Source organism: Malurus melanocephalus, unplaced genomic scaffold (assembly GCF_030028575.1).
Source record: "Malurus melanocephalus ecotype Western Australia unplaced genomic scaffold, MMel_1.1 scaffold_733, whole genome shotgun sequence".
Classification (NCBI taxonomy): domain Eukaryota; kingdom Metazoa; phylum Chordata; class Aves; order Passeriformes; family Maluridae; genus Malurus; species Malurus melanocephalus.
Window position 1 is genome coordinate 31,762 of NW_026623965.1, and position 13,139 is coordinate 44,900.

The following is a 13,139-nucleotide window of genomic DNA, read 5'->3' on the forward strand; positions in this document are numbered from 1 at the left end:
ATTAGATTTCAATACTCTGAAACGAAAAACAGAGCTAAGATATTTTGCTCTGCATTTTGTGTTAATGGCTTAACCTCAGCAGCGTCTCTGTTCTGCAAAAGCTTTGAGAAGCATACAAATTAATGACACGGTATGTATCTCGGAAAACATGGCAATTTCAGCATCTAATTAGCACAATGTGGCAACACTCGCACTGATATCYTGTCCTAGGTTAGCTGAGTATTGTATTCCTATCATCTGCTTATGTTGGAGGAAAGTTAAACAACCCTTCTGTAATTATACATGATAGTCGAGACTGCTCTGGTTTGTTTGGTGATRTTCCTCCCTTCAAGGACAATGGGAGGGAAAGGGACAAGACACACACGTTTTTTTTTCCTCGGGAGGCTCTCTCTCTCCGGATCAGCGGTGGAAAAGAAGCTGCCTGCTCTTTCTGGGACTGCTCCTTTTTCTGCCTTTCTTTGGACTTGTTTTTCCTCGAATTTTTTTTTTCTTTGTCATCTGAGAATTGGAGGATTCTCATGGCACAACAGGTGAGAGGGATCCTTCAGTGAACTATCGGAGAGAGACTCTGTCAAACCCCTCTGGGGACCCGGAGGGGAAGCTACTCGCAGGAGGGAAGAGAAAGGCTTTGGGATCTAACAGCTGATTCCACAGGTTTTTTTTCTTTTTTTTTTTTGTTTTGTTTTTATAATTTTAAATAAATAGGGTTTTTTTCCCTTTTCTTTTCACTTTCCTCTCTATGGAAAAGGTTGTCTCTGGGACCCGGGTGGGGAAAGGAGGGGGGGTGGGGGGTTTGCTGGAACTTGGGAGTATTTTGCTCCCATTAAATTCATTCAAACCACTACATATCCTCTTCACCGCAATCTTCCTTGCAAGACTTTATTTTCCACTTCCAAGGGAATGTTAAGGAAGACAGCTGATCTCACATTCCACACATTGAGCCATAAACATTTATCAAGGTGTCAACTCAGGGCAACACTTGTGGGTTGTCAATATTTAATCTGCAGTAAAATTAAATCACRGGCCATTAGACCCAGTTCATCAAGTTGGGAGTTCAGTGCATGATGCTGAGCTGGATGTCAGGAACTTTATAAGGAAAGCATATGGAAAGTTCTGCCCCATTTGACCACGAAAATGTCACAGAGTGTCTGTGAGAGCACCCTACACTGCACACCTCTSTGTTTTTAGGAAGGGGCTGCATGAGCAGCATGGCTCCTGAAGAATCACTAAAGAGTTGTCACTAGCTTCCAGTAATGGAATCACTTCCATGACCTCGGCCCAAGGGAACTTCAGGTAAACCTGACAGTAAAAATCACACCTTGCTCCCCTTTCTCATTTGCAGGGGCATGCATAGGCCACTGGAAAGTGAAAATGAAAGGATTTAGGATCCTCTGTTAGAAATCTAATGTGGTAGTACTCCTCTTCATTAAAAGTCATGTCACTGTACAACCCTGTTTTTCATGCACCTTTTTATTTCCCAAAGAAGGACTACAATTACTTTTGGCTTATTTTAAAGTCTTGGTCATCATCAGTGTGGAAATAACAATATTTATTTGCCAGGCTATTAGAACTTCTTTAATTTCCAAGGCCTCTCCATGCTCKCTGAAGTTTATTAAACTTGGCTTTGATGAAAGCTCCTCCCTCAGGCCATTCTGGGAGAAGCACATGAAGAGAAAACCTGTCTTTGGGCTGATTATCGGCAGCTGTGCCTTCACAGCCTCTGTGCAGCTCAAAAAAAAATGTGGAAAAGGAACTGGTGAAGGCTGAAGCAATTTGTTTGACCATGTCTAAGGAGAGAAAAAGGCCCCTCTGTCTTATTGTTGTAGCCYTGCCACAGGACCCTCCTTTACTCACCAGGAATTACCTTCACAGGAAAATTTCCCAACCTACAGCCAAGCAAATCCTTTTGCTTTCTCCACACATCCTTTGCAAATAAGAAAAAGAGCGCAGCAGTTTTGATAAAAGCACAGACCTGAGGGCAAAATGTAACTGCATGCGGCCTGATCCACATATTTCCCATTGGTTTATGTTTGTTCCAGTTCTGTCTTTAATGGGCAATTTTCTTGCAAAATTTTCTCCTTCACAGCACATTACTGTTCTTAATTAGAMCATTCCCAAACAATTCCCATTCAAACTTCTGTTCACCAGAGATAACTCAAAGGCAGGTATCACCCACCCCTGCCATCATCAGAAGGTCTTTGGGGAGCTGCTACAGGCTTTGCAAAGCCCCCTCGTCAGAATATCACAATCAACTCTTCCTTTCAACTCTACGCCATTTTTTCTTTCTTGCAAGGTCGAAATTCTTCAAAGCAGTGTCATCAAAATCAAATTTTTAAAAGGCAATTTGGTGACTTAATAATTTGTGGCTGTATTTTCCTTTTGCAGTGCATGTGTGGTTGCATTATAATTTTCACCTGCTATCACAAGCAATGTGTGCCTTCCAATTTGATATTTTTTTACCACATTTTACCAAAGCTAGACCTGCTTTCTATGCTTGTTCTGTTAATCTGCTCCTGCCCTACTTAATGCTCACGTGTCTAATTTGGCATAAGGTGACACACATGCCTGGCACAGAATTTAAATTTTCACATTACTGTGRCTTGGCAGGTTATTTTTTACTTAGACGTGTCCTTCCTGCATAGGCTAATGGAAGAAATTTACTAATTTCACCACTCATTTAATCTCATGAACTTCAATAYGTTATAATTTTCTGTATCCATTTCTGACATCTCACTCCTTGTATCARGCGTGTTCTCTCTGGAAGTGTTCCGCTTCTGAAACTTACCTTATTCTGATTAATCTCTTTGAAACAGCCTCACATTTGTCACCAAGTCCTCCACACWCCTCTCAGTACTCAGAAAAAGCAGCAAAAAATGTAATTGCTTGTGAATTCTTTAACTATGTGATGTGAAGGCAGGAAGACAGCAGAAAGGGCAAGGTGTGGAGAATTTAGATCTAATTGCTTTTAAGCATGATCCTGTACTGTCTCGGAATTTCAGCAAAACTATTTATGTAATAATTTACCATTTAAARGACCTTAAAATCACTGAGAATACTAATACTACGAAGTGTGCCTCACGTAAGTAGAGTTGGTTCATACAACTCTTTCTTTAAAACATCAATACTGCCTTTTCCATCGAACTAAAAAAGATTTTAACTCTCATGTTACCATTACTGACCAGACAGACAGAGGTTTTCTGTGCTCACAAGGTGTTAATGTGGTTTTGAGTGGAGCTTGCAGGGACTGACATGGGCACCACAGAAACATAATTCAGCTCATTTCACAGCTACTCTGCTGAGGAAAAAAACAGAGGATATGTCCAAGCTGAAAATGGTATTGGGATCAGGTGTCTGGACGGGAAGGAAGCTCTCTGAAAATTTAACAGAATCCCTCTAAAACAGGAGGCAGTATTCTGTTAAGACTAACAGAAGGAAAAACACTTTTTAAGGGAGCAGGAAAGAAAAATTATACCATAACTGCATACAGGAGAGAGATACAAGCAATTTATCAAAGATTTATCAGCTTTAAAACCTGCTGCAGGCATGATCTACCCATCTCCCCACCAATGATGGTGTTAATTTCAGCAAAACACAGGTTGAGCAGAAAATCACTATTTTCAAATGTGCCCAACACTCCAAATATCATCACCACTAAGGGGAATGGCGGGATGGTGAGTACTTCTCAAAGCCTGGTGAATTCTGTCCAGTGATTCCACCAAAAAACAACAAGGAAGGAGCAGACAGCGACTTCCACTCTCACTGAGCAAATGAAATCACTTTTCAGAGACAAGTACATCTGCTAAATGCTTTATTCCTTAACAGGAGGACAGAGAATGGAAACCAAAGYACCAAAATCCCAAACAGATGTTCAAAGTATCTAGAAAAGGAAATAGTAATTTATACAGAAATGCAGTTTTATCACAAAGTGCTCTGTTATTGCCACCATTTAAGTGTACCAATGCATGACACATTTATTAAAGAAACACCCAATTAAGAAAATCATTCAAGTAACTCTCAATAGTGCAAGCAACACAGCCATGAATGACACAGCAGCTTTACATATCGAAAACCAAAAGAGTACAAAAGTCTACATCTTCTGGTAAAAGAAGCAGAAACAAAACAAACACTACTGAAATTCTTTTTTGAGTATTTCTTTATACAATGCTGGGGACTTGTGAACACTTCTGTGACCTCTCAGTTTTGTCCAAGGGAATGATTTCACGGACTGTGGTGCAGTTCTCCACTGTACTGGGAATTTTTGCATCCAATTTGAGCAGTCTGAGGCTGGCACATACAAGTTACAGCTGATGAAAGCAGGASCAGGACAGAGGTTCAGTAATTCAGGAAAAAAAAAGGCAGAGAGGAACAGTTTTTCTTTCATCAGTTCACATACAGGCAAATCAAGGCTCAGAACTGCAAGAGATAAAATAGCATTTTGCTTCAGCCCAAAAAAAAAAAAAATTACTGACAAAAATCATGGAAGTTGTTGGTTCTCTTTTCTGTTTGCTGTTATCTATGGTTTGGATGTGTTTTGTTTAAGCKGATGGCTGTTGTTGAAAACTGGGAGATGGACAGGGTTGAAGGCAGGAGCAGAAAAGGAAGAAAGCTGAGAGAGAAAGAGACAAAAGGGTAGGCTGTCAAGAGATAGTGAAAACTCCTGAGCACCACCCCATGGGAAAAAGGACAGGGACCCCCTTGGCCACAAAAGGGTATAAAAAGTTCCCATTTGGATTAAGGTTRCGTGTGTTCACCTTTTGGGGAGAAACACACACTCCACTCAGCTCACTGATTACAAATAAAACTTTTTTCTTTTGCTCCAAAGACTTTGCCCCCAGTTAATTGTATCAAAAAGTCAGTAATTTCCAACGTGATCATTTTCCCCCCAGAATTATTGTGGTTCCATTGAATAAAATCTTTTCAATTATTTGTCACAGAGACGCAACTAATTTAAGAGAGAAAAATAGGAAAGACCCCTTGCTGGAGTATTAGTAATAAGTTGATCTCCTGACAAAAGGAATTAAAATATTCTCATTTCTACAGGATAGAAACAATTCATGGAAAATATTTAAAAGGGGGGAAAGTCCAAATAGAAAAAGTCAAATGTCTTGATCATTATCATAGAAGATCCTCAAACATAGCTGAAGCTAACAGCAGTACAGTGGAAAATCTGTCTACAACTCATCGATTTGCTAACAAACTGAGAGGCACACTGGAAGTAAGACTTGAGGTGGCAATAGCTAAAATAGTACAATCTAATGRAAAAAAACTGAGAGAAACACACACTCTGAGAGACGGATGGGGGCTTCAAGAAGCTACGGCAGAAAAACGTGGAACTTGCAGCAAACACACGAGGGGGAATGTGCGAACAGCACCAGGAGGAGGAGGACAAGGTCACAGCGACAATGCCACACGCAGGGCTTTTAATGAGAAACTTAAGGCTTTTTTTCACGCGGTTTTGCAAGTCATAATTGTTGCCTTTTTTGCTTGGCTTTTTTTTTTTTTTTTTTTTTTTTTTTGAACAATTTCTTTACCGCTAAATCCACATCAGCCGCTGTCCCTACCTCACTCCTCCTTGTCGCTTGTCGCAGCACTCTTTTTAATTCTGCCGGCGGCACACCTCCTCCTGGGCAGCCGAGGAACCCTGCGAGCCGCCGGTTCTGCGCCTCGCCGAGCTCCCGGACGAGCCTGGAGCGGCATCTCCGCTCTCCCCATACCCCGAAGCCTCAACCCCGGCCCCGGCGGCCTCAGCCCCCGCCGCTCCCGGCTGCTCACCCAGCTCCTCCTCCGCGAAGCCCTCAGCATCACCGTCACCACCGACGGGCATGGCTGCAATCTCCATCAAGCGCATGATCAGCTCGAAGCAGTGCTCCGAGGCCACCTCGATGAGCTGGCGGACGAAGGAGTAGGTCTGCTCCCTCAGGAAGGGCCGCAGATCCCGCGCCAGCGCCTCCTCGTCCAGCCCGAAGCGGCACAAGCTGGCCACCACCTTGCCGTGCGCGAAGGCCAGATCCCACCAGGTCGAGCCGCTCAGCACCTCGTTGAGCCACATCTCCAGCGGGCGCAGGATATCGGTGTAGTTGCGGAAAAAGAACGCCCAGGCTTCGGGGGTGAAGCCCGCCACGTAGAAGTGAGGGGCGGCGGCGCCCGGCATGTCGCTCGGCCCGGCGGTGGGAGGCACGAAGGGCTGAGGGACGATCAGCTCCAGGAATTGCAGGGATGGCGCAGTCGGGTAGATGATGGTGTGCACGACCTGTGATAAATGAAAGTTTGGTTSATGAAATCCAGTAGAAACTGACATATCCTGTTTTGTAAGGCTTGTAAGTATAGAAACTTACACATACCTGTTTTAAACAATGAAAACTTGCCAGCCCCAGCGAAAACTTACGTATCCTGTTTTGTAAGACTTGTATAAGTATAGAAACTTACACATCGTGTTTTAAACAATGAAAAACTTGCCAGCCCCAGCGAAAACTTACACATCCTGTTTTCTAAGACTACCAGTACAGAAATATACATACATCCTGCAAACACCTAAATATACGTATCCTGTTAGGAATCTGCACAAACCTCCTTGAATAAGGAAGGATGCTGTGGACGTGCAAAGAAGAAGGGGAGCCTACTCCCCAAGCGACCACCAGAATGCAGCAGGAAACCCCCCCTAGCAACAACACAGCACAGATGCAGTACAATCTCCAGAAATGTCACGAAACCCGGGAACAGAAACTGTATAAAAGAAAGAACTTAAACTCCAGTCATTGTGGTGGCGTGGGGAGAGTGCCGGAGGAGCTACGGACTTACCCAGCCCGCCCAGCGCTGCTTTGACCACTACGCCGCTTGCTTAATTAATCAATTAAATTTAATACTTTATTGGGACGCAGTCTATCACAGACCTGCCTGCACAGCGGGCACGAAGGGTTCTTCCTGGCCCAGCGCAGGATGCAGCTGCGGCAGAATTCGTGCAGGCAGGAGCCCACGTAGGCGATCTCGGCCGAGACTTCGCGGCAGATGGGGCAGCTCCACTCGGGCTCCGAGGCCATTGTCGATGGGTGGAGGTGCTGCTCGCCCTCGCTGCGCTGTGGGGACGGAAAGGTCAGTGACTGCCCTTATATCAAAGTAGCAAACTGTTTATAAAACCGATTAATTGAAAATTTTCTGTTATAAACACGTATTACAGTGTTGGCTTTGGCAGATGTTAAGATGAGCGCTATGTGTGTGATAAACGCATATTGTAGTGTTGGTTCTCGCAGAGATTAAAGGTAGATGCTAAGTGTTTTGCATCATGCTGTCTTGTAGAAAAAGTTTAGTTATGTGAACGTGATTGTGAAATAATTACTGTCCTTGTTTTCTTTGTAATTCAGATGTAGTTGTAGAACACTTTTGATTATCTTGCGATGACTGAAATATTGTAGATTGTGATTTAAACTTTTCCATGTAGGATTTTTTTTGCGCATTATAGCAAAACTATACAAGAAGCTACCCATTGGGATTATGAATGGTGCCACGGCTGCAATTACAGTGACCAAAAGATAAGAAAAGGAGAAAGGAATCCAGGAGAAAAGGATCACYTTCCCYAAGGCTATCAGCACAGRYCCTGACCAAAAGGGAGAATGGATAAATATTAGAAAAAGTCTCTGGTCAGAGTAGCTTGTAAAACATCTATCGTTTGTGGCACAAAGAGTCAGACCCCAACCTTCGGATGGATTTATCTGCATGGAAAGGTCAGGAGTTTGTGATCCCTGTTATAAATACTTCTCTATCGAMAARGACCATTTGCTGAAAATATGGAATAGGGATCAYACAAACATGACCCCAGGAGCATAAAACAACCAGACTGTAAAAAGGCGGATCCATGTTAAACAGTTACTAGACAAGTTTAAAWATGCATAAATGTCTATGAGTAGGCATTWGGCTGATGTAACACAGAATGTATTTAAAGAGTATTCTGTCAATACCTGGTGTGCCTCTGGCAGATCGCCAAGCACCCGATGTTGTATCCTTTTTGCTTTWATGTACCCTCTTGTCATTTATTAAAACCCTTTAAATTTTAACAGGAGAGTGAACCTCATTTTTCACACTTTCTATAGCCTTTTTATATGCTATCAATATAAAAATTAGTAACTTTTTATATACAATTAAAATGTGTCATCACTTTTAATATATTAATTATAGTTTATATGTATATTGCTATAAATATTTTTTATAGTAGACAAGTAGATGCAATAACAGAAAACCAGCAGCAAGTGCTAATAAGAACTTAGCAAAAGCTCGAGACAATCAGCAAAATAATTAGAAATTACGACTTAAAAAACTAGGAAAAAACCCATGAACATCACAACTGCGCATGCCCTAAAAACAAAAGTTAAAAGTCCACCATAATAAAGAAGRTAGTATGTCATTAGAGAGTGACCCCTGCAACCACCAAATTAAGAAYGACACATGCATACTTATAAAACTATAATATCATATATTTYGGTGCCCATATATAATAATAAGTGTATGGTGGGCATATGGGGGGCAGTGACAATGGTAATGTTGCACCATGCTTACTGTATAAATATGTACTAATTTAAAACAAAAGCAAAGTGGGTTAGGAAGACAAAACCCCCTCACCTCCAGCGCTGCAATAAACAAATACCTGCTCTACAGGCACAAGCCTATAAAGTTTTATTTCTAGACCTTTTCAAGCATCAAAGGAATGCCTGGAGAAGGGCAATCTCCTGGCTTCCTGAGTCCTGTCACCTTTGTCTGGCTGTGCCAGGTGGGCATGGTAGGTAATCGAGTGGTGGCCACAGGATGAGCATTGGGAGCTGCCAATGGCAACCACCTGGCGCCGGGAGAAGCCTCACCTTCTCCCCTTTTCACTCCTTTAATTCCAAATAACCAGCGTGAGGGTTATTTGTGGGGGGAAAAATAAGATTTTAGCAGGGTTAGGGATAACGTGTTTAGTATGGTGAGAGGTTTGAGATCAGTGTTTTTTTTTTTTGATTTGGCAGTGCAGCGAAGCGTACCGAAAAGCTTTTGCAGATGACCAGAGCAAATGGCAAGTCCACTCTTCAAAGGTTACTGGGCTGGACCACAGGGCTGCAAGATGAAACAATGGTATGTTACTGGTCTTTATGTGGAGGAGTGCTTTTGAGACAAGAGCCTCAGGGRCAGGGAAAGTTCTCTTCATTAGTGGTTTACCAAATTTTCTAGTCTTAAAATGGGAGTTACACAGCATATATCTTGATAGTAAAGGAGAGTTGTGCTCGAGAAAATAATTGCCAGAATTAGCTGATTCTACACTAACTTTACTTTTTAAGCAGAATTACTCATCAAAGGAGGTTCTTTCTCTCTTATCCTTGTGACCAAGCTGCTAATTTTACAATTCCTAGTCCATTAATTAGCTCTAATAACATGTAACATGACACAGAATTTAAGAATATGTTCGAGGCATAGTAAGGGTTCTGGGATCAGGGAAGTCATTTCACCAGCTTTAAATCGACTGTCAAACTGCCAAATCAGAGCCTGTCCAAAGCTTTGTTTGGGCAACAATTTTCTTTTGGGAAATGACCCTAAGTATTTTGTGTCTGGAAGTCTTAAATCAAGTATATGCTGCTCGGCCCTGAAAGCTTCTGTTTTTACTTCCTGAAATAATCAGATTACCAAGGATAGACCCAAACCCTCTGTGAGCAAGCCCTGAGAAAATACCAAGCTGAGTCCTGGTGCTGTGTCTAAACCCCAGAGATGTATTTGCACATTACTTCTCTAAACCTTTTTGAAGTCCAGGTTTTAAGTTATTCCTCTTAAGCAAGGCAGTAAACAAACCACAGCTATGGCACTCTTGAATTCATATTTACCTCTGCTCATCTAGAATCAAGAATTTAATATTGAGTTAGGATTTTGAATTTAATGCACGATGCTTCTGTGGCTGGGTTTCAGCAGTRGGACACGCTCCCCAGAGAGGGGTGATGACCTCCTGCTTTTACAGTCAGTGGCCCAGTGGAAACTAGTGGAAATATTGTCACACCACTGACAGATTTCAGACAGCTCATTGTTGTAATAAATGTCAAAGATGTGTCTTTCACAAAGGGTTGCTTCCTACTACAAGAGTAAGTCTACATGTTCTATTTAAAAGCAAACCAAACATGGGTATAAAACTTACACAAAAGTACAAGTTCAGTTCACCTCCTGGCACGCTTGATTAATGGTGGGTGGGTGTGTTGGTGTGATGGCCACCCTTAAGGGCAAGGAAGCACCTGGAAAAAGAGAAAAAACSCCACATCATCAGCTGCAGAAACAGCATTCAATGAACTAATTATGACCTCCTTTCCCTGCCCCACTGTGGCTGCTGGGGATGATGAAAGTAGACATATGAATGAAATTACACCTGGGAAGAAAGCAGGAAGTTGTGGGAGAGTGTTTTAAGATTTGGTTCTACTTTTTATTATCCTACTTCAGTTTGATTGGTAATAAATAAGCAGATTCCCCAAACTGAGTCTGTTTTGCCTGTGAGGTGATAGGTGAGTGATCTCTCCTTGCCCTCCTCTTGTCCTACAAGCTTCTTGTGRTRTTTTCTCTCCCCAGTCCAGCTGAGGAGGGAACTTGGCAGAGTAGTGGTTCTGGTGAGCACCTCTGATCCAGCCAGGATCAACCCACCGCAGGTTTTTAAATCATATGAGTATCAAATAATATGGGCAGCATTTTGTTCTTCCACATRGTATCACTGCAAACTGTGCAGGGCTGTAAACACATCCACCTGAACTGAAATGTTATTTTTGCACCAGTCCATTGCCTTCCTCTTCCCATGTGTCATGATCATTTCTGCCAGACACTGAAAGTGGTTTTTTAGTGCCCTGAGGCTGCAAAGGCATTTAAGGAAACTGAAAAGACTGGAAATACTTCTGAAGTCAGAAACTTTGACATAACTCTTTGTTATTCATTGAGCTGTCCTGCAGAAGCAGCAAAAGCTCACAGAAATATGACAAACTGCTCCCTAACAATAAAGATAGTGACAGAGAGCAGCTTTCCTAATCCCTGTGATCCTGACACAAATTCACAGGGGTACAGCAGGATTCTTACAGCACCAGCACCAAGACCTTCTGCTGTGCAGAAAATAAGGTAATTAAGAAATCTCTGTTGGAGACAGACTGTGAGTSAAATACCTCTTATTTAACATTTTCAACATGTTTTCCCTTGAGGGCTTTTTGATACACTCTAATGTAAGGTTGTCAATAAAAAACTTACTGATGTCTTTGTGAGGGGATTCAAGAGAATAAATTCTGCCCTGCAAATCAATCCTATATACTTTTGTAGTCCTTGTGAAAGCCAGTAGAGAAATGCTTAACACAAGAATTGATTTGTCACTAGATAGTCTTTTGAAGGGATGTGTTAATACACAGACCAAGACATCTCCGAAAATTCCCTGCATTGTGAGAGAGGTGAYAAAGGTAAATGAACAGACAAAGCATAGTCAATGTGAAATAGGATTTCGAAGTAAGACTCTGTTGAAATCCCCTGAAATACATATGTGAACAGGAAAGACAGATGTTAGCAATGAAAAAAAGTCTAAGTACTGCAAAATTTATGTTGTACCCACAAACTCCGATTAAGGGAGATTGAAGGGTTTCACATGGRACTGAGAAGTAGCAGAAGATATTAATGAAAATAAATATGTGRTCTTTCAAGGTTTTCATTTAAAAAGCAATAGCAACTATTTCTAGACAAAAAAATACTATTAGGTCTGCAAAAACAAATACTAAAGAAAAAAGTCAAAGCCCATTTGAAACAGAACAGATTTGAGTTTTTTTCTTTTACCAGACATGATGTGCCAGSAGGACAGGAAAGATTCAGTTTCCAGTCCTTTCCCTCCCAAAATCAGACACCTCAGCAGAATGTGGAGATGGGAAATTGGCATTGTGATGGTTTGTGGCAGTCAGGAGATATGGGGGTGTTGCCAGCAATCTCCACGCAGGGTAACCCTGAGGCAGAGAAAAATCCCCTTCCAAATAAAACCACATTGAAATCATTGCTTTTATGTAAAAGAGGTTGTTTTAAATAAAAACCAAACAAAAATCACAAAAATCCCCCCAAAATTTTCCATCAGAAGTGTTTCTGAAGACTCCCAGTCAGTCTTAACCTCAAGTCAGCTTTAGTAACAGGCTGGTGAATTGCAGTGCCCTGCAGGACTTCAGGCTGCAGTACTGCAACAGAAAGAAAAGCAGAACTGCTAAAGATACAATTCAAATAGAACCCCCCAAACTCTCTCTCTCTCAGCATTTTTTTACAAGTGTGCCATCTCTACAGCAGAAGTCAGCTATCAGGGGATCCCTTTCATTATTTTGACACTGTACTTGTCACTCAGCTCACCAGACACTTCCACAATGAATGCTTGTCCTGCTGTGTATGGTCCTTGAAACAAACGTGTGATGTTATGGGGACTGAAAGCTGAGCTTTAATTTCACTTTTGTGGGCCATTAACTTTAGAGTTGGACTCGATGGTCCTTGTGGGTCCCCTCCAGTTCAAARCATTTTCTGTGATTATTGCTAGATTTGTAAGAAGAAGAGAAGTAGCAATGACCTGAAAAGGGACCAGTGCAACTCCTCTGTCTTTGGGGTTGGCCCTTTTTTGATCTGGTTAGGGGAGCTCCAGAGGTGCCCTTCAACCTCAAGGGTTTTTTTATTTTTTGCTGAATTTCAAACAAGCAGTGATTATGCTGTCCTATTTGCATATAACTGCAGGTTCTGTTGTGTSCAGTGACAGCTTTCAGAATTGAGTTTTCCTTAGTAAAATGCCTAAGTGCTTGCTCAGCTGCTGGCAAAACCAAGAGAGAAATATTTGCAGGAAATGGATTCTTAAAATGCATAAATGAGAGGCCTGAGGCTTCTCTGCCTAAAGCTGTCCTGTTGCTGGTGTGTCCTCAGCATGACCACTYGCTGAAGCCCAAGGCTAAAGCCTGCCCACAAATCCAAAACCAGAGCACAGAAATATCTCCTCAGGCTTCAGCATGATGTACAATAGACTACATTAGGTGAAGGTCACACAATTCATAGATTCAGCATAGATTCAAACTGTTGCTGAAAATAGTTTTTCCAACATCTCTCCTTCCTCCTATTTTCCCTTCACAACATTGGCACAGCTGATCTACTAGAGCAGGGTT